We start from the raw sequence: 23,981 nt of genomic DNA, 5'->3' as shown, positions 1-23,981 counted from the left end.
CTCCAACGCGTTCTCTTCGAGCGAGCGGGAAGCTTGTTCGGAGCACTGATGCCTGAGAACAGTCCGTGAAGTACGGGCTGAAAACGAAGGGCGCTTTCTCCGCGCTAGGCACGTTCCCTAGCACTTGGTCCGCCGTAACCTGCACTGCTCCTCATGATTCAGAGCCTCTGAAGCCAGGAGCGAGTTTCCTGAACGTATTCTTTTGCACGCCTCCAGCACCAGGGGAACACACAGAAGTTACAACAAAACGATAAGTACATTTACTGCATATATTCAAGACTGCATAATCCTGCTGAATTCTCACACCTCATTTCACAGTGTACGGACTGCCTCTATTACTACATGCTTGAAATGCTCCTTTACATGTAAGTGTATCTAGACAGCCAGACTAGTGAGGGGGTTGAGAGGTACGATCACTACTATATTGATGTATGTTTGTTGTCTCTCCTTTTACAGGGTCTGGGAGTGTTGAGAGTAGGAGAGGCGAGTCTTCACCACTCACGCCAGTCCTTTCCGTTGTCTGGAGGCTATCCTGTTTTTGTTTCCTTTGTCCCTTTTTACCCTTTCCCCGGTAGAGGTGCCTCCTGTGGCGTGTTATATCTCCACGCACAGGGGTTACCTCCTAGGAGGTAGGGCTAACCTAGCATCGTTCCTGCTGTACCCGGCTTCCAGGTTAATGGCACTCTCTGTTACCTCCGAACCCGACAGTGAGAAGGAATTTGCGTGAGTGGTGGGGCACATTTAGTGGGGTTGCGGACACTGTAAGTAAAACCAGCACTGTGTCCTTGTGTAAATATGTAACTGCTGCTCATACATAGCGCTCCAATACCACCTTGTTAACTTCCCACTTGATACATATGTAAACATGCTTTCTCTCATGCAGGCTGAACCAAACACACAACCAAAACTTTCACCATAATACCAAATACAATGTCCTTGGAATCCCCAACAACTGTCCCCTATCTACCAAGCAACTCCACCACCTCTACAAACAGCATGCAGACAACAAAAATTCTCACCATCATCTATAAACTATAGGTATAGTCAGTACTCCTGAACAATTTTCTCGTTTATATCATATAGTATAACATTCTTCTTTTACAGTTGACAGCTTAACTCGATTAAACAAGTACCAATCATGTACGTTTGTTGATCTCCTTCCCTCAAACCCACCCTAATCTCCTATCTTTTACTCGCTTTCAACATTTCTTCCACCCATCCTCCCTATATAATTCGTTCAGACCCACCCCTCCTTCCTTTATCTCTCTCTTCCTTATTCCCTTGTTCCTTTCTTCCTTATTGGCCTCCTTAATCCCTCTTACTTCTTTCCTTCCTTCCTTGTTTACCCTCCTTCGTTCCTAACCCTACTTCCTTTTCCCACTCTTCATTACTCCAACCATCTCTTGGCCCTTCCTCGATTCCTCCTTCCCCCAAACTCTTCCTTCCTATGTACTTCCACTGTCCCATCTGCCTATCTTCCTCTCTACCGCCCTATCTTTCTTCATTACCTCCTTTCCTCCTTCTTGCCCTTCTTAATCCCTCTCTTCACTCCTTAATACTATACCCTCACCTTATTTCCTAAACCCTAATTTCAACTTCACTTACTCCAGTCACTCATATCCTGCCTTTCCGCCTTTCACTAAGTCCTTTCGTTGTTCTTCTTGCTTTCTCTCCTATCATTTTTTCCTCTGTCTCTCCCTCACTCCGTCCCTCTCTCCCTTCCTTAAATCCTCACCATTTTTCCTCCCTTCTCTTAATCCCTTCCCCCTTTCTTCCCATCCTTCCCTTATCTCTCTATCACATTGCTCCTTCACTCTTCACACTCACACAGTTCCATGCCACACAATTCAACTCCACACATTTCCATTCCACACCACATAATTCACCAACAAACCCCATAATTCAGCTCAACACAATTACATAACACCACATACATCCAATCCAAACCACATAATTCCACATCATTCTACAAAATTCAACAGCACACCATATAATTAAACTCCACTACATACCACTCCACACCACAAAATACCATTGCACATAATTACACTCCATCACACCCAACCCCTCTCCACATAATTCCACATAATTCTTAAGTAACAATTCCAATCCAACTCACAGAATTCCACTACACACCACATACATGCACTCCATAACACATAGGTAAAAGACATTATCATTTACAACATCAATAGTTCTAACTCAAGCAAATGCGAAAGCTATTGCATTCTTTTTTGGATCATACAAGTAAACAAAAGGCGCATGCGTCATGCGTCTCTGGGGAGAGGATGTGGTCTCACGGCTAGACTGCTGACTTTGGAGACGATAAACCAAGGTTCGAGCCTCGGGGTCGACTCCACATCCTGTGATTCTAGGCAAATCACTTTATCTCCCCGTGCCTACCAAAAAAAATGAATGTGTCCTTGTGTAACGTAACTGGTGCTCATGTAAAGCGCTCCAATACCTTCGGGTTGTGTTTGCGCTATATAAATCTATAAAAAAATAAAAATACATTTCACATGGTAATGTATGCACGTGCCTGCACAATAATGTGGTCAGTCTTCTTTATTATAATTTTCAACATGATACACATCAGCCACACTTCTCTACGACATAGCTTAGAAACAATGGCAAAGCCAAAACCTCTGGCTAACCACTTATAAGGTCCCAAAGACGAGACCTATTGGCTATGCCAATGCTTGTTTAATGCATCCTGTTTTCCTTTAGGAAAGCAGACTGCATTAAAAAAAACAAGAGCATTGCTTCCTTTAAAAGCCATCACAGGCATGGTGGTCTGCTGACCCCCACAGGCCACCATCCCAGTAATTTTTGTGATTCCCAATGGGTAGCAAACCAAGACCTACCTCATGAATATTAATGAGGTAGGTCTGTTTGCGACCCACTGGGAATCGCTAAATGTGTGAAATACACATTTGTACATAGCTGTTTGCGATTACCTGATAGCAAATTGCAAAAAATCAATATTAGGTAATCACAAACCCAAAGCTGTGTACATATCTAAATGATTTACCCAGAATCACAGGATCTTGAGCTGACGCCAAGACCTGAACCTGGTTCCCCAGTTACAAAGTTGGCATTTCTAGAAGTAATGCCACATCCTGGTTAGACAGAGGGTGGCAGGCAGAAGGCATATGAATGCTCAGTTCTTTATAGACTTGTGGTTCAAACTGGACCATGAGCTTAGCCAGAGCCAGAGAGTATGCCTTTAGTGGCCATTTCTCACATTACGCCTGTTTCAAAGTGCTGCCATATTGTCAGATCAGTGGACGAGGCACAGGGAGAGTGTTACTTGCCCAGGATCATACAGTTTGTTAAATTAGTATACCCAGGATTGTAGTGCACTGCTAATTGCATAAAGGCTATATATTTACCATGGTCCTGCATTTAGGTGACTATTACATATGACTGGGAACCTCCCTTCTCTCAGGAAATATTCGGTAAATTTTTTAAAATCTCGGTGATTAGCAGTTTTTACATTGAATCAAAATACTTCCAAACAAGCCAAAAACAGGGAGCAGCACAGCAATAAGCAGAGCCACTGGAATTATGTGGCAGTGGAGGGTCAAATTATGCGGCAGGGATGAGTAAATTGTGTACCAAGATAAGGCATATTATGCAGCATACTTCGGCGCATTTCATGATAGTACTACTTCACTATATTGTCATTTTTACACTTATTAACACTGCCTGGGCATTTGTTGCACTTAATTAGTACCAGTTTAACATCCAAATTTACCAATAAGCAACAGAAAGGTAACCAGTCTAGCTGTGCAAAGGATCTTTCTTTGCGCAGCAACACATGTCATGATATTAGGAACGTTTGAACCATTTGAGATATAAACAAAATTTGTTAAAACCTGCAGATTATGCAGCAGATGATAAATTATGTGGCAAATTTGGCAAATCTATAATGATGCGAAAATATAGCAGCCGAGCAATCGCATAATTTTAGTGGCCATGGCAATAAATTCAGAAAAATCATTGCCCAAGAACACGCAATTTGGCTAAATGGGAGCCAGGTTTAAAAAACACGTCTCCTGGTTCCATATCTCCAACTTGTCCACTAGAACGCAACTGGGGTGTCAGTGATTCTGATGGCAAGGTGAAGGGGCTGTCCCTCCCAGGGAATCGTCACTCTGTTATCGACCCTGCTCAGCTTTAGAACATGGTGATTCTTTCAATCATAAAACTGAGATTAGATGTCAAATATCCTGGTTCTATGGTTAAAACGTACCAGTTGGACCAGGTCCTGTGGCAGTGGCCACTTATTGGACAGTATGCATGGTAGATACTGATAACACTGATGTTGAACAGCTTAAGACTATTTCATTCTGTTTGAATACCAGAGTTAATTTTCTACACTTGTCACTTGAAAATTGCAATTTCGAGTAGTCAAAGCTTGCTCCAGGAAATGGTAAAGGGATTAGAACACACATATAGTATGAAGAGTAATCACACTTGATAAACTCAATCTCCAGCTAAGTTGTCTTTTAAAATGATCCATTTTAGGGGGGGGGGATTTAGAATGAAGCCCCAAAAATCTGCTATGTGACTCTTAGTTACCCAAAATGTGTCACCACACGTGCAGTGTTTCTCCAAAGGCATAAATTGTTTTGGGAAGCGATAATGGAAAATGTTCAACTCTACTTGGCTCTTGCAGAGATGACTAGGGCTCATGGCTGTAAAGCCCAGGGAAGAGGACTCTCCTTCCCTGGGTCTTGGAGCACCGGACTATGAACGTGACGCCTAGAGCAGCAGGGCCACATTCAATGCACCTTGTAGCACTACCACATAGGTGTGAGGCCAGAGGATGGGACAAAACTCCCATGGGCATCACAGCTGTGGATCATGGTGGGGTGGTCCCTGGAAGGGAACACCTTTCCCCTGAGCTTGCAGTGCTACATTATTGTTGTGAGGCCAATGCTTGGGGACTCCCCTATCCTGGGTCTCCTCTCCTGGGCCTCATAGCACTAAACTACGTTAGCGAGGCCAAGGCAAATGGAGGTCCCTACCGTATGCCTCATAGCCATAGTGGAGCATTGCCAGGCCATGGGGAGAGCCCCTCTCTCCTGAGCTTTGCAGCCGTACTTATGTGCTGGAAAGCCCATGGGTTAGTGGGTCCCTCCCCTAATCTTTCCAGTGCTACACCATGCCTAAGAAGCCCAGGATGTGGGGGCGAAGGCTCATGTGGACCCCTCCCCTGGGCCCAATTGACACTATCTCACAGGTATGTACCATGGCACTGTGCATAGGTCAATGTCAAGGTATATGTCCTGTGATGTCATTTCCTATGATTTCACCTTGCATGCAAATGAAAGGGGCCTAATGCATTCCGTTTGTGCCTGAGCATAGCCATCAGTCAGGGGCATAGTCATCAGTAGTGCAGCAGGTGCAGTGGCACTAGGCCATGGGGTATTAAGGGCCCAATGTTCCCAAATTATGGATTTATTTTACTGTGCAGCTAGTAGACAAGAGTGAGGGGATGCTTTTACTTTGAACCAGTGCCCATTGCACTATTGCTGTGCTACTTGCCTCTCTTCCCTGGGCATTGCAGCCATGTTCCATAGCTGTGAGGCCTAGGAGAGGCCATCCCTCCTCTGGGCATTGCAACCGGCCGTGGTTGAACACTGAAGGGAGGAGGTGCCAGTCCATGAGCTTAGCAGACCAGAGGTATGGCTGTGAGGCTCATTGGAGGCCTCCCTCAGTAGTTATATTATGTTAAATTATTTGTAGAGAGCATGGCTGCCTCAACAACGGGGTGTCCCGCGATACAGTTGAACATAGAATGAGTAGTCACAAGGGAGTTAATAATTGCAGAAAAGCCAGGACTTCACCATCCTTCAATAGGTCCAGTGGTCAGGGGTGCTACAGTTAGGAAGGGGTAAGGAGTCCCAGAGAGCGGGGGCCGTGTGTGGAAAGAGCAGCCACCCGCTCTGGCCTTCCATATCCGAGGGACTCTGGCCAGTCGCAGCTCTGCAGAGCACGTGTGGGTACATAATGGGAGCATATTTCGCTCAAGATTCTAGGCCAATGTCCAAAGGGATCTTGTGAATGATACACAGGGCTTTGGAGTGTATTCTCTGTTCCAAAGGTAACCAGTGTAACCGATGGAGGAGGCTAGAGACATGGCAGTGCTTAGGGAGAGCAAACAGAGCGCAGGCAGCAGGGTCCTAGATGCGTTGAAGCCTATTGGTCACGGACTTGTTGGCTCCCAGGAGTAGCACATTGCTGTAATCCAGTCTAGCCATAATGGAAGATTAGATGATCAACTGCCAAGTTTGAGAATCAAAGAGACCTAGTATTGATTCTAGGCCACGTAGTAGCCCAAAACATTTACCTGCCACTGATTTGGCCTGGGCTTCAAAGGTGAGGTCCTTGTCCACCAGAAATCCCAAGTTCCTAACCACAGGATTGGCCTATGGGTACTCTAACAGCAAGAGGCCACCACTGTTTGCCCCACAGATGAGAGCCCTTCCCTACCAGAAGGATCTTGGATTTAGCCGAATTTAGCTGCAGGTAGTTGACTGCCATCCACTCTGAAATGGCCTTTAGATCAGCTTTAAATTTTGCAGAATCCTGGCTAGGATTGTTGGAAAAGGTAATCACAAACTGGGTGTCATCAGCGTATGACACCAGAGAGATGCCCCAGGTTTTAGCCATCAGAGCCAGTGGTCTGATGTAGATGTTAAATAACGTCGGGCTCAATGCTGACCCCTGGGGAACACCACAGCGTAATGGGAGAAAAAGGAGGGACAATTGCTTGGAAGGTCCGATCAGCAAGAAAGGACGAGAACCAAGAGAGGGCCTTGTCATCGAGATCGATCTCTGCCAGGCGATGTAGCAGAATCTCATGGGAGACCATGTCGATGGCCGCGCTCATATCTAGCAGAACTAATGCCGTAGTTCTGCCTGCATCCAGAGAGGACCGTAGCTATCCTATGACCGCCAGCAGAGCAGACTCGGTGCTAGGCCATGGCCTGAACCCATTTGAGATGAGTTCAGTATTTAAATCACTTCCAGATATTGAGTTAGAAGCGTGTTGACATATGAGTCCATGATTTTGGATAAGAACGGGAGGAGTGATATAGGTAGAACATTTTCAGGCTTGGACACATCTAGTGTTGGCTTTTTCAGCAAAGGGACCACCTTGGCATGTTTCCAAGACTTGGGGACCAACATCGAAGATAGGGACAGATTAATCAGCTCCGAGCACTCGGGCAGAAGACACTGCTGACAATTTTGAGGCAAGTCATGTTTCAGGCATCATCTTGAGACCCTGTTTTACCTTAGCAAACAGTGTTTCCATAGCTTTAGGGGAGATGGGTGGGAACGAGGAGAGAGTGTGGGTCACAGAACTTAAGGACGTGTTCAAACCCAAGCCGCAGGGGGTATCACCAGGGCAGAATCTGCTATAGATACGCTCAACCTTCTTGATGAAACTTTTAGCCAGTACTTCACATTACAGACTGGAAGATATGATACTATCGGGAGTGGAAGGGGACTTTAGTGTAGCTATCAGCAGTGCAGCAAGTGTAGTGGCACATGGGCTCATGGATGTTCTGGATCCAATGCGCCCAGATTAAAGCTGTGTTTTACTGTCTGGTATCATTGTCTTGCATCAGGGCCCATTGCTACATGACTTTGCCACTGTCCCATTCTCATTCACCACACAACCATGATCCAGAGCTGCTAATGTCAGGAAAGGTCCATTCTACCCTAGGCCTACCAGCTATAGGCCAGTTCTAAGAAGGCCCAGGGGAGGAAGCCAGCTGTTCTGGGTCTTGCAGCACTGTCACACGGCTGCAAGACCCAGGGTAAAATGCCCTCTGAAGGGTATAGCTATCAATAGTGCTGAAAGTGCAGTGGGACCGTGGCCTGGGTCCAATGCACCCAAATTATGGCTGTATTTTACTGTCCACAAACAAGTATACAGAAAGTGAACAGGTGTCTTCCTAGTTAGGGGTCATCAGCCAGGTATATGTTGGTTCCAGTGACAGTGTGCATGGGACTCACGTCTGGGCATTACCGTCCCACTTAGGGTGACTCACTAAAGTATACAAAAAATGAAGGATGGAATGCTTGAATTAATCTCAGCCACTGCTGAGGCTGATGCCCCCTATGATAAATTGAGGTCCACCAGGGGAGCCGTATCCCAATTTGAAGACCTCTGCTCACACCATTTATCTTTATATTTTGTGCACTTCCAATTTGAAAGATTTTACTTAGCTGATGAGGCACAAATATGTTGTTCTATATTGTTATATCCCTATCGGTTCTATTGAGATCTTTAGCTTTTTTGCTCTGTTTTAGACAAAAAATACTATCCATGTCAGTAAAATACTGACCAGACACAACCCTAGAGTCCTGTTCCCTCTCCCATGGGCCTTGCAGGCATAGTCCAGCACTGTCAGGCCCAAGGAAATGGTCCAGTTAGGAGACCTGGCTCGTAGCATTATTTAAGAGCATTTAAACGTGTGCTTTCCAGGTTTTGTTCAAAATTTGGAGAAATCAAATGAGAGGAGATGTTAACTGAATCTGCATTATGCAAATTTAAAAAATGAAACCATGTACGTTTTTAATAATGATTAGTATCAGAACATTTAAAGGCTTCAGAGGACGTTTATACGGGAGTTTTAGCCATGGTTCATGGCACATGACATTGAATCCTATTAGGCTGCATATGATTGTATTCTGGTAGTTTCTGGTGTTTTTCAGTGACTAGGGTGATGCCTTCAATAGAAGTCAAGCTATTTTCAACTGTTTTATTTGCTTTCAAATCTTTATTGCAGATAAGCCTAAATTGCACTGGTTATCTGGGAAACCATCTCGGAATTTTAATCCACACTGCCTCCCCCCAAGAGTATTCCACGTGCTGCAGCTCAACTCACTAAGGCATGAAGAAATGTGACCACATCATAATACAGTGATGCGACTCCACAAGTCCTCCATACTGGCCCGCATCATCTTCAAGCTCAGCTGCATTATCTGCAAAGCTATCATAATGCAATAACAGTCCACAATCCAGCAACCTTTCCCACCACCCCTTGACTTTATGCTTGCCATTAACCTTGTACATTGCTCCGCTGCTTTTGGCTAGGTTTGCACTAAACGACTGACACCCCTGCCTTCTTGGATGACAAACTTGTCATCTCCAGTGGCTCTCCACACACCCGCAGCAAGGACACCAGAAGATGTTCTAAAAATAGCTGAAAAAAACAAACAAGAAAAAGGCCTTTCCGATCTATGCACCAAGGATCTGGAATATTATTCCCATATCCATCCGGACAGCCCGAAGTCAGCTCCAATTTAGGGAATAGCGAATACTTAACTTAAAAACAAAAACTAAAGCATGATGCAATCACGATCCACAAACCATCTACTCCTCCTATCACATGTTGACTGTGTCTTTGAATCTGTACAGTTCTTAGCAGCCTTTCGGCTTTGTCTGTGCTACATAAATACTGCATGCACATATATGCACATATATGTATCTAATGCACTAATCTGGAAACAAATGGTTAACATTTGATTGAACTTGTACATTTTGGAGAGACTTAGGCCAAACCTTTCTATCCTCTGTGACTAATATAATGTATTTCCAGTTAATTGAAATGTAACATATATGTGCTTAATTTATTAGTGTTATTATTTATGTTTTTGCTTTACTGATATCCGCACCAGGAAAGTTGCTTCTTGCAAAGTCGCTAAACAATATTTAATTAATGGCACTTCCTATGTGTGCAAATTAGGGGGGCCTCACACATTCCTTTTCTGCCCGGGACCCCAAAAGTTCTACGACCGGCCCTGATGTCACGTACCGTAGCAGAGCAGAAAGTTGTAGTGACAAGGATAAATGCTCCATTTCAGGAGTGCCCTGCACTTACCCAGTGTTGCCGGAGTCCAGGATGGGCCATTGTAAGAGCCTCCCCAGAAGCTGGCTGCCAACACTTTAACCAGCGCTCCCCTCTGTGGGACTTAGATGGCCAGCGAGGTCGAGGAGCTGACAATCACTGTAGCCAAGCGGGGAAGTCCACAGCCGGCAGGAAAGGCTTGTCGACAGCTCTGTAGCCGAACTGGGATGTCATTGGCCGACAGGGGAGTTTGTCGTCAACTCGGCCACCCTTCGGGGAAGCCTGTCACCGATCAGAGAATCACATAGGCAATTCCCAGCCACCAAGCATGGAAGTAGACACACCCACTCTAAGACGTAAGGCTGACACCAATGAAAGCCAATCGAGGATTGATTCATTAATGGGGATAACAATGAACCAGTCTTCGTGTTGAGGAACAATTATCAAGCAACGAGGATCTGAACTAGACAGCATTTATAACCCCATTAATCAACATGGCTGCAAGGGTACAGCTGAGGGACTTACCTGCTAGGTCAAAGAACTTTGGGATCTGGAGTTTCCTATCCCAGGTTAGTGCATAACCCAACACACATTCCTCATTTGTTCTCCTGTAACCTTGCTATAGCACATGGGCCTCACCAATGTGCCTCAGCTAGTGCACAGGATCATGACACTCGTACTGGTAGTAATTGAACTGGCCAGCAGAGGGGAATATCTGCTCATGCAGATATGTCCACACATGCAGTATAGTGCACCCTGCTCTAGGGCTGTAAGGATGAATTACATAAACTGCATGCAGTATATGCAGACATAGTATACAGGGTTGTGTGCCATATTCGTGTTTTCACTTTTGTTTGCACCAAGACATGCAGCCTGCAGTGGCAGTCTGCATGAGTTAGGTGAGGGATCCCTTAGGGTGGCACAATACATGCAGCAGCCCTTAGGGACCCTCTTTGGTACCCATGCCCTGGGTACTTGAGGTACTGTTTTCTGGGGACTTACAGGAGTGCCAAAGGCATTGCCAATTGGGGGAATAATTGTACAGTTTTGAGAAAGAGATCTGGCACTGGGGACCTGGATAGCAGGAGCCCACCGCACTTCCAGTCAAAATAGCATAGACTAACAGGCAAAACGTGGGGGTGATCATGTCAAAGAGGGGCACTTTCCTACATTTTCCCAGTGAAGTGTTAAGTCCTACAGTCTTTACCATTTGCTTGATACTACATGCAACACAGGCATACTGAAGTGTGCATAAACAGGCAGCCATCATGCATACAGTTATAAAATTACAAATATGTACAGAATTACAGTTGGCATAGCAATACACAGCCTCTATAAATAGGGCCTAACAAGAACCTCCTCACAGTGAAAATCTACTTCCGTGGTTTGTCAGAGTGGGTGCCCAACACCAACACCCTTGCCTACTTTGGTCAATCTGTGAGGTTAGATGGAGCACAATATTGCAGCCTGTAACAGAGTGTGATAACAATTCACCGTTAGAGTCTTATTGGCTTTCACAACTGCTGTTCACACAAAAAAGGCCTACTGTCTTTGTCATCACGTTTTATAGTAAACAGACGAGACCTATGACTTTTTGCATATCTTTTCTCTGTCCAACAATCAGGCTTATAGCTGTTATAATTGACTTGTCACTATAACCAACTCAGGCCAACTGCAATGAGAGTGAGATTTCCCACAAGGCAACCATCAGGCATGACTCATTAAATTACAAATGTGTACACAATTACAGTTGGCAAAAAAACGCGATCTCTCCTAAGAGAGCCTAATAAGGATTATCATGGTGGATATCTTTTATCCCCATAGTTTGTGCAGATGGCTCACCATCACCAAAACCCTTGCCTACTATGGTGATCTATGAGATTCCATGTAACAAATTTCCATCATGCATAGTTATAAAATTACAAATGCACAGTAAGATACAGTTTTCAAAACAATGTACAGCCCCTCTCAATAGCGTCTACCAAAATCAGCATAGTGAAAACCCTGAGGGTTTGTCAGAGCGGGTGGCCAACGCCAAAACTCTTGCCTACTATGGTAACCTGTGACATTGCACGCAGCAATATGCCTGTCGAAAGTCTATAACAATGTGATGACAACCAACTGTTAAATGCCTACTAGCCTTCACAAATGCTTTTTACAATAAATAAACTAAGCCTACTACCTTTGTCGTAACTTTTCATAATGAGCAGATCACACTTATAGCATTAGACATAATGCTTCCCAATGCACCAATCGTGTCTAGAGCTTGTCACCATAACCAACTCAAGCCTACAGGTTTGAGTGTAAACATTTCCACAAGGTAACCATCAGCCACACAGTCGTACAATTCGAATGGCATACAAAATTACAGTTGGTTAAGCAAAACACAATTTCTTCTAAAAATGCTTGACAATGATTCTGAAAGAGCAAATCCTTTATATCCACAGTGTCTTACAGGGGATAACCAACACAAAACCTCTTGCCTACAATGATACACTGCGAGATCTGATGCAACAAAATACCTATGTGTAGGCTTCAAGACAGAGAATGACAATCCACCCTTAAATGCCTATTGACTTTAACATTTGCTTTTCACCATAAATATGTCAGACCTACTGCCTTTTTTGTTGGAAAACTCTAGAGTCTGTAAAGGCAATATGTGAGGTTTGCCATTTCCACTGTAGTTTGTATGTCTATTCTGAGTGTCAAGTGCTGTCACAGTAAATTCACATGATGTACATCTGTCCAGCGCTAGGTGAACACAATGTATTCTTGGTTTCCCAGATACTAGAAGGCCACCAAGTCAATAGTCAGCTGTGTCTGGTCAAAAAACAGTTATGTTGTACATATACTCATCCTCCTGAACTTCGGGCTATAAATATAATAACACAAAGTCGGCTGGTACACATGCTCCTTGCGGCCATTATCAATATCTCAGGCACGAAAAGAGCATAAAACAGAACAGACTCTAAGAATAAAATTGTGAAAACTTTTGCAGATTTGTTGCATTTCCTTAAAGGGTTTCGCTGTCTCAACCACATATCCTGGAAATAGAGGCAAACTTACAAGGAGGTTGAGGAGAGCTAAAGGGTGTCCTTCACATGTATACAACATTTTTGTTTGTGCAAAATGGGAGAGAGCTTTAACATTTGCATTCTGTGGCAGTGAGGCTCTCAAGTCAAGTCAAGAATAGGTTTATTCGGTTAAAAATTTTAAAACCATCAAAGCATACGACGATATTTCATGTTGCAAATAATTACAATTACAGTAATCTGAAAAGTCCATTAATACAATACCAAATAAACACAATTAACAATGTCATAAATAGTAAATAATACAATATAATTGGCACATAATCACAATAAAAAGTATGTCATCCAAATGATTCTACAATTTTTACATATCCCATAAAACCAAAACTAATTCATTAATCCACGTTCTCCAACTATCAAACGAAACTAAAAATGAGGGAGGTTACCAGAGGACTGCACCCTATTTCTACACCTGATGGCCCCTGTGATGTAGCTGGCTACCCCGAAACATACCAGTGGTGACCCTAGCATTTGCAGATAAACCAATGCGGGCCTCACTTGCTCAAAATTACGGTTCTTAAAAATAGGAAAGATAAATTTCTTGCGCTGCAAAGTGTAAAATTTGCAAAAGAAAACCATATGCAGCGTGTTTTGTTCTGAGGTGTTATCACAAGGACAGGGCCCCAGGGTTCCCTCTTTGAAAAAACCCTTAGGGTAAGCTAAAAGCCAGGGAAGCATGCCATGCTTGAACCTTATTAACAAAAACAGATGGAATGGTTTGCTTATATAGGTCAGGTATGGCTGAATCTCTCTGCCTATACTTAGCGTGACAAATCTCCTGACTGTCGGCTTACCCAGTTCCCCTCCTTCACTCAGCAACATTGCTCTACTCAAGAACTGAGTCTTGAAGGCTTTTATTTCTGTTTTACTCAGCGCGCTTGGTTTATCAAATAGTTCGAGGTAGCCGAGTGACTCCAAGTTAGTTTTGATATATCGCAACCAAGGAATACACATGGCTTTATCAAGAGACAAACAGTCTTGAATAACAAGTTGATTTAGGTTCGGAGGATGCTGTGCCCAAACTCTCAACCAACCTAATAATGGAGCCACAGAAATTTGACCAGTAAGGTAACCTACCCCCAAGTCTTCATGAATATTAAAAATAGGAGCAGATGTGGGGAGTGACAGCAATTTCCGGAAAAAAGCATTTTCTACTGATTGGATCTCTGTCGAAGCCTTATAACCCCATACCTCGCTACCATATAGGGCCATAGGAACACACTTGGCGCTATACATCTTCATAAGAGCGGGCAGGGGTTTACAGCCCACACGTTTTGCAAAGCCCAACAGGGCTCCTGTTGCCCTAGCAAGAATATTCTTTTTCTGGGCGCATTGCATGACCCAAGTTCTCCTGTCATAAAAGACAATCCCCAAATATAGGAAGGTCTGCACTTTTGTGAGCTCCTGCCCATTGCAGTAGAATTTAGCCTTTTTCACCCCCCCACAACCAATTGACATGGAATGTGATTTTTTAAAATTTATTAGTAAATCTAAAGAGACCATAAAATCATTAAATCCATTTAAAAGGGTCTGTAGGCCTCTCGCGGTTCTTGCCAGCAGAACCATGTCGTCTGCATACAATAATTCGGGGATCAATTTTATGCCGGCTCTGGGGATATCCTTGCTGGTCGAAATTAAAGCATCACCCAGATTATTAATGTAAAGCGAGAAAAGCAGAGGAGCAAGAATGCACCCCTGTCTTACCCCTCGCTTCACCTGCCAAGCTTCTGACAGACTCCCGTCATCACTGTAGCGGACGACTGCGGTGGTGTCCTCGTGAATAAGCGCCAGGAAGGATATCAACACCGGGTCAAGCCCCAATACCACTAGGGAGGCCCATAGTTTTTGGCGATTTACAAGGTCGAAAGCAGTGGACAGATCCATGAAAGCTAGATGTAAGTCCCCCTGCTAAGCGACCGTGTACTTCCCAGTGATAAGATGTAAATTGAGGCATTGACCCACAGTGCCCTTTCCTTGTCTAAACCCATATTGTAGATCAGAAATTATAGATTTATCCTCCAGCCAATTTGTTAATCTAGCGAGAACTACTTTACCCATTATCTTCATGGCAGAATCCAAGAGAGTGATAGGCCGATAACATGCCGGATCCTCTCTTGAGCCTTTTTTGAATAATGGTACTATGACTGCTTTGCCCCATGAACTAGGAGCACCCGCCTTAGATACTGCATTAAAAACAGAAGTTAAAAGCTTCGCCCAATACCTTGAATCTGCCCTATAAAGGTCCGCGGGGACACCATCCGGACCTGGTGCTTTGCCTTTTGCCATTGACTCAATGGCCTCCTGGACTTCGTCTTCCTTAAAATGAATTTTCGAAGCCTGGTTAATATCCCCATAGTTTACTGGGTTAAGTTGAAGAATTTCAGAATAGAGACCACTAAAGTGAGCCACCCATTTATCTGGTGGAATAAGACAGTCTTTATTTGTGTTCTCCAGCTCATTAAAAAGTGGGCTATTAATCACTTTCCAAAATTGGGTGCTATTTTTAAAACACTTGCTTCTGACAATTCCTCCCATGCCATATTCTTTAACTGAATTTTCCTTGCCTTTATTACTTTTTTGTAAGACCTTCTTGCCTCCACAATCTTACTTGCATCTTTCCCACCTTCTTTTAATGCCGACAAGAGTGCAGAATGCGCACTAGAGCATGCATGATCAAACCAGTTTTTAAATTTCTTAGGCCTTGGTCTCCCGTGGTGGGTTAGGTTGCCCACTACCTGTTTTGTTATTCTCTCGAAAGCACCAAGGATTTCCACTGGTTGTGACTCTGTTGACAAACATATACTTTAATCCACGATATTACTATTGTACAAATTCTCGAGGAAATCGGCCGGGGTGATGACGTCCCATCTCAAACGTCTTTCCTGATTTATAGAGACTAAGTTTAAGTTAGCAATCGTAGGCAGAGGGTTTATCCTAGACACAGCCTTAATATTAATTTCCATAGTGAGAGGATTGTGATCACTTAAGGCATTTTGAGTGACACAAAAAGAACCTATAAGGTCCTTCAAAAGACAAGAAACAAAAATATAATCAATAGTACTATAATGGCCCTGTCCAATGAGTGTAGGGACAGGAGATAAGGAATCTTGTACAGGAGCAAATAAATGAAGGGCAGATACAATACCCTCTAGGTACATCCCACCCTTAGAGTGTTCAAAGTGAGTTACCTCTTGAGGGCAATGATCATAATTAATATTTTCAAAACAATTGAGATGACATACATGAATATTAAAATCGCCAAAAAGTGAAAAAGAATAAGGTGTAACATTACTTGCATCAAACTCGTCCAAGAATGTAAACAGTGCTTTTAGGTGCTCCAGTTCATCAGACCTAGTAAATGAGTTATAAAAATTCACCACTAATAATGACGGGAGATTGGCACCTTCAAGTTTAACCGCCAGTATATTTGGAGAACTAGTCGCTAATAGTTCTATACTATACAGTAACTTGAGGCTAAATAATAACGAGAGACCCCCCCCGAGATCTCCCCATAGAGGAGGGCACAGCGTTTTTATTAAAGGACTGATACCCATCCAAATAATAGGGATCATTAGCCTCCCACGACTCATGAAGGGCAATTATATGGTGGGTAGAAAGGAAAGCCTTACAGTTTGTATCGCCTCTTTTAGTTCGCAGGCCGGCAATATTTCATGACAAAGTCATAACTTTATTTGTTGATGAGGTTACCCCCACCCCCTCTCTCGTGGCACAAAATTCACCGGATTCAATGAAAGGAGTTGAAAATCACCAACCTCACTATTTACAGGAACCGTGACAGTCACGTTACAAGTTATACCAGGAGGAACTATTTCACTCTCGTCTACTTGGACCACCTCGGAGGTTATCTGACTAGTTCCTTCACCATAAACTGCCTTTAGGGGTAACATTCTATCACCAGAGCCATTAAGGTCGATATTGTCTTCCGCGGTCAGCACCGAACCAGATTCTTCAGAAAAAAACAATCTAGGATCATTGTGGTGGGCCTGAATATTAACCGCACTGAGTCAATCATTGACATCTAAAGTGCTAAGGACCTCATATCTGTTACTAAGAGCCAATGTCCTACTCGCAGGGACGAAATGAGGGATATGTCCACTGTTTCCAGTGGACCCCAAAATATGAGGTGGATAAAAAAAAAAACAACGGGAGAACATTAACATAGTCCTGGTGTAATCTGATCGACCCTGCCTGTCTTAAGATGTTGACTACTAAATCGGGAGAGCTGAAGCTCACTACAACACAGTCACCCTTCAACGTCTTATTGGTCTTCCCCACCCAAGGAACCCTTCTAACCATCTTAAAACTTTTGAAAAGGTGGCTCCCAAGAACTGTCTTACCTGCCAAAAAGTGGAGGGCTTTATTTTTTAAGGAAGACCAATGCTCTTCCCTCCCATCGCTAGGTTTCGGAACATTTGCCAAAATTACAGTATACGGGCAGGCCTCCGGCGGCAAATGCAAAGGTCGTTCCCTTGATGGATGCGCAGGAAGAGGGCTTAATCTCCCTATCATGTCCCTAAGCCTCGAGCTAACACCACCATTGGTTCCTAAGGCAGCTGGAAGAGGATTAATGGGACCTCCAGCAGTGGTCGTCATAGACTCAACTAGATCAGAAACTCTGGTTGCTACTCCACTTAAAGGGTGCATCTCGGGTGGATTTAGCCTTGGCATTGATACTTCCTGGCCCGCTATGTGACGTTCGAGGAGAGCGAGTCTGTCATCAATTTTATTAAGTCTGTCCATAACTGGCAGTATAATCGCTCTCAATCGCTCATCCATAAGCTGTAATAAATCAGCCGTCTTAACTCCCGTAGTAATTATTTCCCCCTGATCGGTATTCTCGTTACGCCCATGACTCTTGTCGACCGTGGCCTGGATGGTCACAGTACTTTCCTGAGAAACCAACCCATGAGCGGAATCTATGTTCCTGGGTTGTTTAGCTTGTTGACGACTTCCTTTAGGGGCTTTATTCGCTTTTCTTTTGCCCTTAACTATTTTAGTAGCAACAACAGGAAGGGCATGTGACTGCCTAGTACGTGTGGCTGGCGGTGAGAAAAGAGGACTAGAGGTATTCACAGAGACTGGAGGAATAACAGAGCTGGACTCTGACACAGACTCAACGAAAAAATGACATCCAGCCTGTATGACACCTGAACCTAAAATAGGATCACCAGATCGTTTCACAAAATTAGGCTGGGATAATGGCTCCAAAAATAGCCTCCTTTCCACCATTTCAATTTCCCTAGAAACAACAGTTTCAGCTTTTTTCAAAAAAGCGTCTAATGTCCCCGTACCCCCCATTGCAGAACACTTACTGTTACTTTTAGCCATGGAAAGAAATAAACAAAAACAATACTCAAAACTTACAGTTTTAACAACTGGCAAGAAGATGGGAACTCTCAAGGTACAAAACACCCCCAAATCGCACACAGCCTAAATAAGCTTAACGTTGAAATACCGGGACAAGGCCAACCTCTTCAGCCACGTGCAGATACGGGCGTGGCGATAAGCACCTCCCAGGCGCCTAACGTGCTACACCAACAAAAACTTAACTCAAAAAGTCCTGGGCAGCACAGTCCTCACTAGTCAGCAAAAAGTCAATGGCACCGATCAGAATGTCAAACCTCGGGCAATAAGGGGGGTGGCCCAGCCCAGCCTCTGTCTGCCCCTGACGGCCACAGATGGCCCGCCCTTTGCCCGGGCTTTGCCCGGCGCGACCCGCGCGCGATCCCGCGACGCGGGGCTCTGCGGTGTTTTATGTGCGCTCCGGGCGCGGGATTGGCGTCACGAGGAGCAGGGCAGGCTGGGGGATGTAGTCTCCCACCCTCCACTCGGCGGCCGCTGTGAGTCCAGTGGCGGCAGCGGGAGGGGAGACAGCAACGGCGACAGCACTCTGGGCAGGTCAGGTAAAGTTTCTGTGTCTATTGCCCCAAAAAACAAAGCGCCCGCTCCGCCGGGCTCTGCGGTGTTTTATGTGCGCTCCGGGCGCGGGATTGGCGTCACGAGGAGCAGGGCAGTCTGGGGGATGTAGTCTCCCATCCTCCACTCGGCGGCCGCTGTGAGTCCAGTTGCGGCAGCGGGAGGGGAGACAGCAACGGCGACACCACTCTGGGCAGGTCAGTTAAAGTTTCTGTGTCTATTGCCCCAAAAAACAAAGGCTCTCGTTAAACATGCTCTAGATACTTTGAGCCTCTGATCCCATAAAACAGTCACTCATTCAGTCAAGATGTATTATTTGTATCCTAATACTTACAATACTGAATTTTATACAATGGACTATGAGTACTAGATTTCAAATGTATACTCTGGACTGCACAAACTGCCAAGCCTGGCCCATCGTCCTTTCATTTCTGTTGAAGCTGCAAAAGGTGATACTCCTGAAGAAAAAAACGTTGTTAGATGATAACTGATCTCTGAAAAGAGGCTGCGGGTAAAATGAAAAAGTGGGCAGAGAGAGACGGCCCACTAGACTCACTGATCATACATTTAAGACACTAATACTAATAATGGATAACTTTGTTTTTCTGAAATTAAACTCAAACTCTTGCTAATATAGAAACTTTAGATCTCATACTCTACCTTGTTTCAGACTTTAATGCCAAGTGACCTGCATCACATGGATAAACTCGTATTTTAATCTTTCAATAGAATAATGCTTGAATGTTCTACTCACAGGCAAGACAACAACCTTCACTAGAATATTAAACTGTTGCTTTAGTACAACTGCTCCTGTTCAAGGTTGCACCTGTGTTTCTTAGCAAAGTTCCACACGATGTAACAATATTTTTTCTGATATAGGTGGTGTCCGTGAGATGCTCCATGTTGGAGAATGATGAAAGATTTTCCAAATGTAATTTCTTGCAAATGTTGCACCCTGTTTAACTGATTGGTCTAATGTGTGAGAACCATATAAAACTGTAGCGAACATATGAAATCTTTCGTTTAGAGCTTTATAAAAGTGTTGTGCTGTTTTTGGATGTGAGAGAGGCCGTTCATTACTGACCCTTGTAAGAGAATCCATGCCGGATTTCTCTCCAATTGTACAGTTTGTATTTTGCAGACCCGAACTTTACGGAGTTCTTTGACTGACTCTGTATTTTAAGTAAGTTCTACACGTTTTAACTGAGCGCTACACTGATTCATTGATTCTGTATATTGATCAATTTCTATAAGACTTAGAATCAGAAAATAAACCTTTAAGGCTTAAATGTACTCTCTCATTTTTCTAGGTCAAAATGCATCCAAGCCAACTTTTTACAGCAGGCAAGTGAGAGATTTCAAAAAAATGTTGGGAGAATGTATTTGCCCCATATACTTAGATTGAAGAAGAGGCAATCTGCCTAAATCGTGTCTATTGGCATGAATGGTGACAGACAATCAGCATTTCATTTTTGGCAGTTTAATAACATAGTGAAAACAAAAAACAGATTTCTAAACTCTGTTTATGTATGCGCTATGTCAACTACCATAAAAATAGAATGTTCAGGCCTGTCCCATGCACTACTCTCCCCCTCCAAGTATTACATAGAAAGCATTAATCTTTGATGTCACAGGTAATTCTTGGAGGAGGGAAGGGATTGCATGTGACAGGCATCAGCATTTCACTTTTGCCTTGTTTCCAGCAGATCGTGATTCGGCAATCCGAATTGGATTTCTGCATGCAGGACTCGAAAGGCGGAAGACTAGCCTTGAAATCAGTAGTCTCCTGCCTGAATCGGGAGGATTGGCATGTATGCAAAATGGGTTCTACGTACTCAATTGAAATTGTCATTTAGAATGAAGTCGCCAGCGCAAGTCGGGTACATGGCACCCTCGGACAAGGTGTCAAAGGGACATTGGGGAGTCTCCATTAGTCCCCTCGGGGTCCAACCCTAAGTGCGCAATGGGTCTTTCTTGCAAAATATCCTGTTATACCCTGAAAATGCATCACAGGGCAATGAAGATACTCTAACAGGAGCAACCTAATAAAGTTATTTGCCGCTATCCCTAGCTTACAGACTACATCGCCTTCACAAAAGGGCTGAGTGATGAAAGTAATTTAAGAACAGAAGTCTGCTTCTTTGATAACAGCGAAGTTCGCCTGGTACACGCTTAAAAGAAGAGACTGGCTGAATCTGGCATAAGGATAGTCAAACAGGCTATAGCAAAATATCCCCCATTTTTGCCCTCAAGCAGCTTCAGCCTCACAGGAGCAATATTGCCTCAAATTCCTTTAATCTTACGCTCACATTCTTGAAAGGCACTCAAAATCGACAGCCCCCTCCTCCCTTAATAATGATGTAATCATGTATAAAAATCTAGAGTCAGGGAGTTGATTTTTGTCGCCTGTCGAACATGTTGAACTCCGTTGAAGCTAAGCTAATCAATGTGACCTCATATTTGCCATAAACACCTCCGGGTAAAGTGTCAACCTCCCTAACGATCATTCCTTGGAACATTAGGGGATATAACACCTTAACGTCTTCTCAAGCACATTTGGATTCTCTATGTACATTTAATCTAATCTGCTTGCAAGAAACATGGCAATTATCAGCAAACTCCTCGTGGGGTTATGCTGAATACCACTCTCCTGTACTCAGTTCCATCAAGTGGGGCCTAACATCTGGGGTGTCTCAATCCACGTATGCAATCAGTTGGGTTTTATCATCTCCATCCTGGCTAAACTAAATGGAGCGATCGTCATCATCAAATTCTTATCCTCTCCAGCATAGTGGAGCCAATCAAACTCATTAGTACTGGCAAATATCTATCTTAATCCGAATCATGAGGAAAAAAAGTACTACAATACAATATCTCATCGAAACACTGCAAGACTTACGACAGGATCACCTAAATTGTACCTGGCTATTAACTGGCGATTTCAATGTCGATCTGCTAAAACAGATGAATGCCCATGAGTGGCTAGATGTTGAGGACAAACTTTGGAACATTTCATCTCTAAATCCCTCCTCCTCCAAGAGAAGTTCAAAACTTGACATCGAGCTGTCCTCAAGTCTCCATACGATGGGCCTGCACTCCCTGAACGGCAAGAGTAGCACAGATTGTGATGCTGCTAACACGTACGCCTCTCGTGAAAGGCTGGAAACACTTGACTACCTATGGGTCACGATCCAAGACTTGCATCCGATCTCAGACTTTAAAATCTATCATAACCTAATAAGGGATCATGCAACACTGTCATGTTCTTTTCATTTGATGACTGCTACCTTACATAAGGAAACTCGGTTGGGAGAGCAAGCAGGGTTGGAACCAATCAAATGAATAAGGTTGCACGTACATCAAGAATCACCAACCATAAAATTCCTTGATTCATTTCTGTCACACACTTCAAATATGGCCTCCACTCTAATAGAAACCTGGCCAGAGTTCACCAACAGTTTACTAAATTCTTTGAAATAAGTGCAACCTCATCAAGGTCCGCTGCTCAAAACATGCCTCTGCCTGACGAATAGCTACCACCTAACATAACTGAAAAGAGACCTTAAAAGATGCATAATGGCTGCGTGCACGGATCCAATAAAGATGGCACAGAGAGAAAAGATCAAGTCAGTGTTCAAGAACTAGAGGCACTGCCCTTACATGAATAGACAGTGTGACTTGGATTCCCAGTGGTTAGCAGTCTTGCAGCAATAAATGCAAGAGATTGTAAAGAATTCTGGCTCATGGTCTATAAGGCGAGTGGGAAGCAAAAACAAGAGGAGTTGTTTAACATCCCCACGGCTAACTGGACATCATACATCTATGTTATTCATTGACCAATCTGCTGTCCAAGGGGCTATTTAACCGTTGCACTTGAATGGAATGTTTAGCCCTGCAGGCCGTCTTTCAACTCAAATCACGGACGAAAAGCCAGGGAAGCTTTAGCATCAATCCACACTGCAGGTGCTCCTGGTCCCAGCGGCCTTCCTACAAGCATTTCTAAGGTCACAATCAGTAAATGGACCACCTATTCGACTCCTTTGTTTAACTACTGCTTTCAGAATGCACTGGTGTAGTCCCAATATATTAGAAAGGTGCAAGGGACAAGCCTGAAAACGTTAGACTGATTGCTCCTTTGTTCGTGGAGGGGAAAATCCTACACAAGGAATTGGAGGCTTGGGCACAACATAATAAAATAATTCCCACCACACAGACTGGCATTCAAAAGGGTCAGGGTACGGAGATCAATCTACTATGTTTGTCTATCCTAATCAATAATGTGACTAAAAGGGAGGCTCAGCAGCTCGATAGTGTAATTATTGATTTTGCAACAGCATCCGACAAAGTAGATAGACAGCTGCTGTAGGCCAAACTGGATGCATGGGGGATTCCACCACGTTTATTGGACACAACAAGGAGTCTCCATACAAACACATGGGTCAAAGTACGAATATCCAGCAAATGGGCCTACTCACACAAGATTTATACCAACTTTTTATCTTGCATATCTGAATGACCATCTCAGCAGAGCGAACTACTTTCCACTGAAACTCCAAGGGAAGAGGGTGCTAGTGCAACAATACGCCGATGATACGAGGCTTCTTCACCAAACCACAATTGGTCTTCAAAGAGCCTTAACTTCTCTGGCTCACTACTGTGAGATAAACTCAGTATCAACACATCGAAAACTAAGATCTTAATCTTCGTTAACAAGCAAAAAAAAGGAGCTTGGTATAGAAATACCCAGAAGATTAAAAGAGCACCTGGCATCAAGAACCTAGAAGTTTGAAATAATAAAAATGGCTTTCCAACCCCTCATCTCGAGGTTTTGGCAACATCAGCCAAGGCCCTTATTTTTGCTTTCTGGGGCCGCCTTCAAAATCTTTCTGGCCCGGATCTCACAGCAATACGCTAAGTTATTGAAAGCAAATTGATGCCTACACTGGCATATGGAGCATTTGTTTATTTTTAATCGCATCACATGCTGGCTTGACTGGGCTCAATGCCAATGTTATAGGCTCTTTTTCAAATTACTGGCAGGTTCTACACAAGCACAGATCTGTTTGGAGTTAATCTAGTT

The sequence above is a fragment of the Triturus cristatus genome, chromosome 1_2 (assembly GCF_964204655.1).
Source record: "Triturus cristatus chromosome 1_2, aTriCri1.1, whole genome shotgun sequence".
NCBI lineage: Eukaryota > Metazoa > Chordata > Amphibia > Caudata > Salamandridae > Triturus > Triturus cristatus.
Note: the sequence above shows the minus strand (reverse complement) of the source record.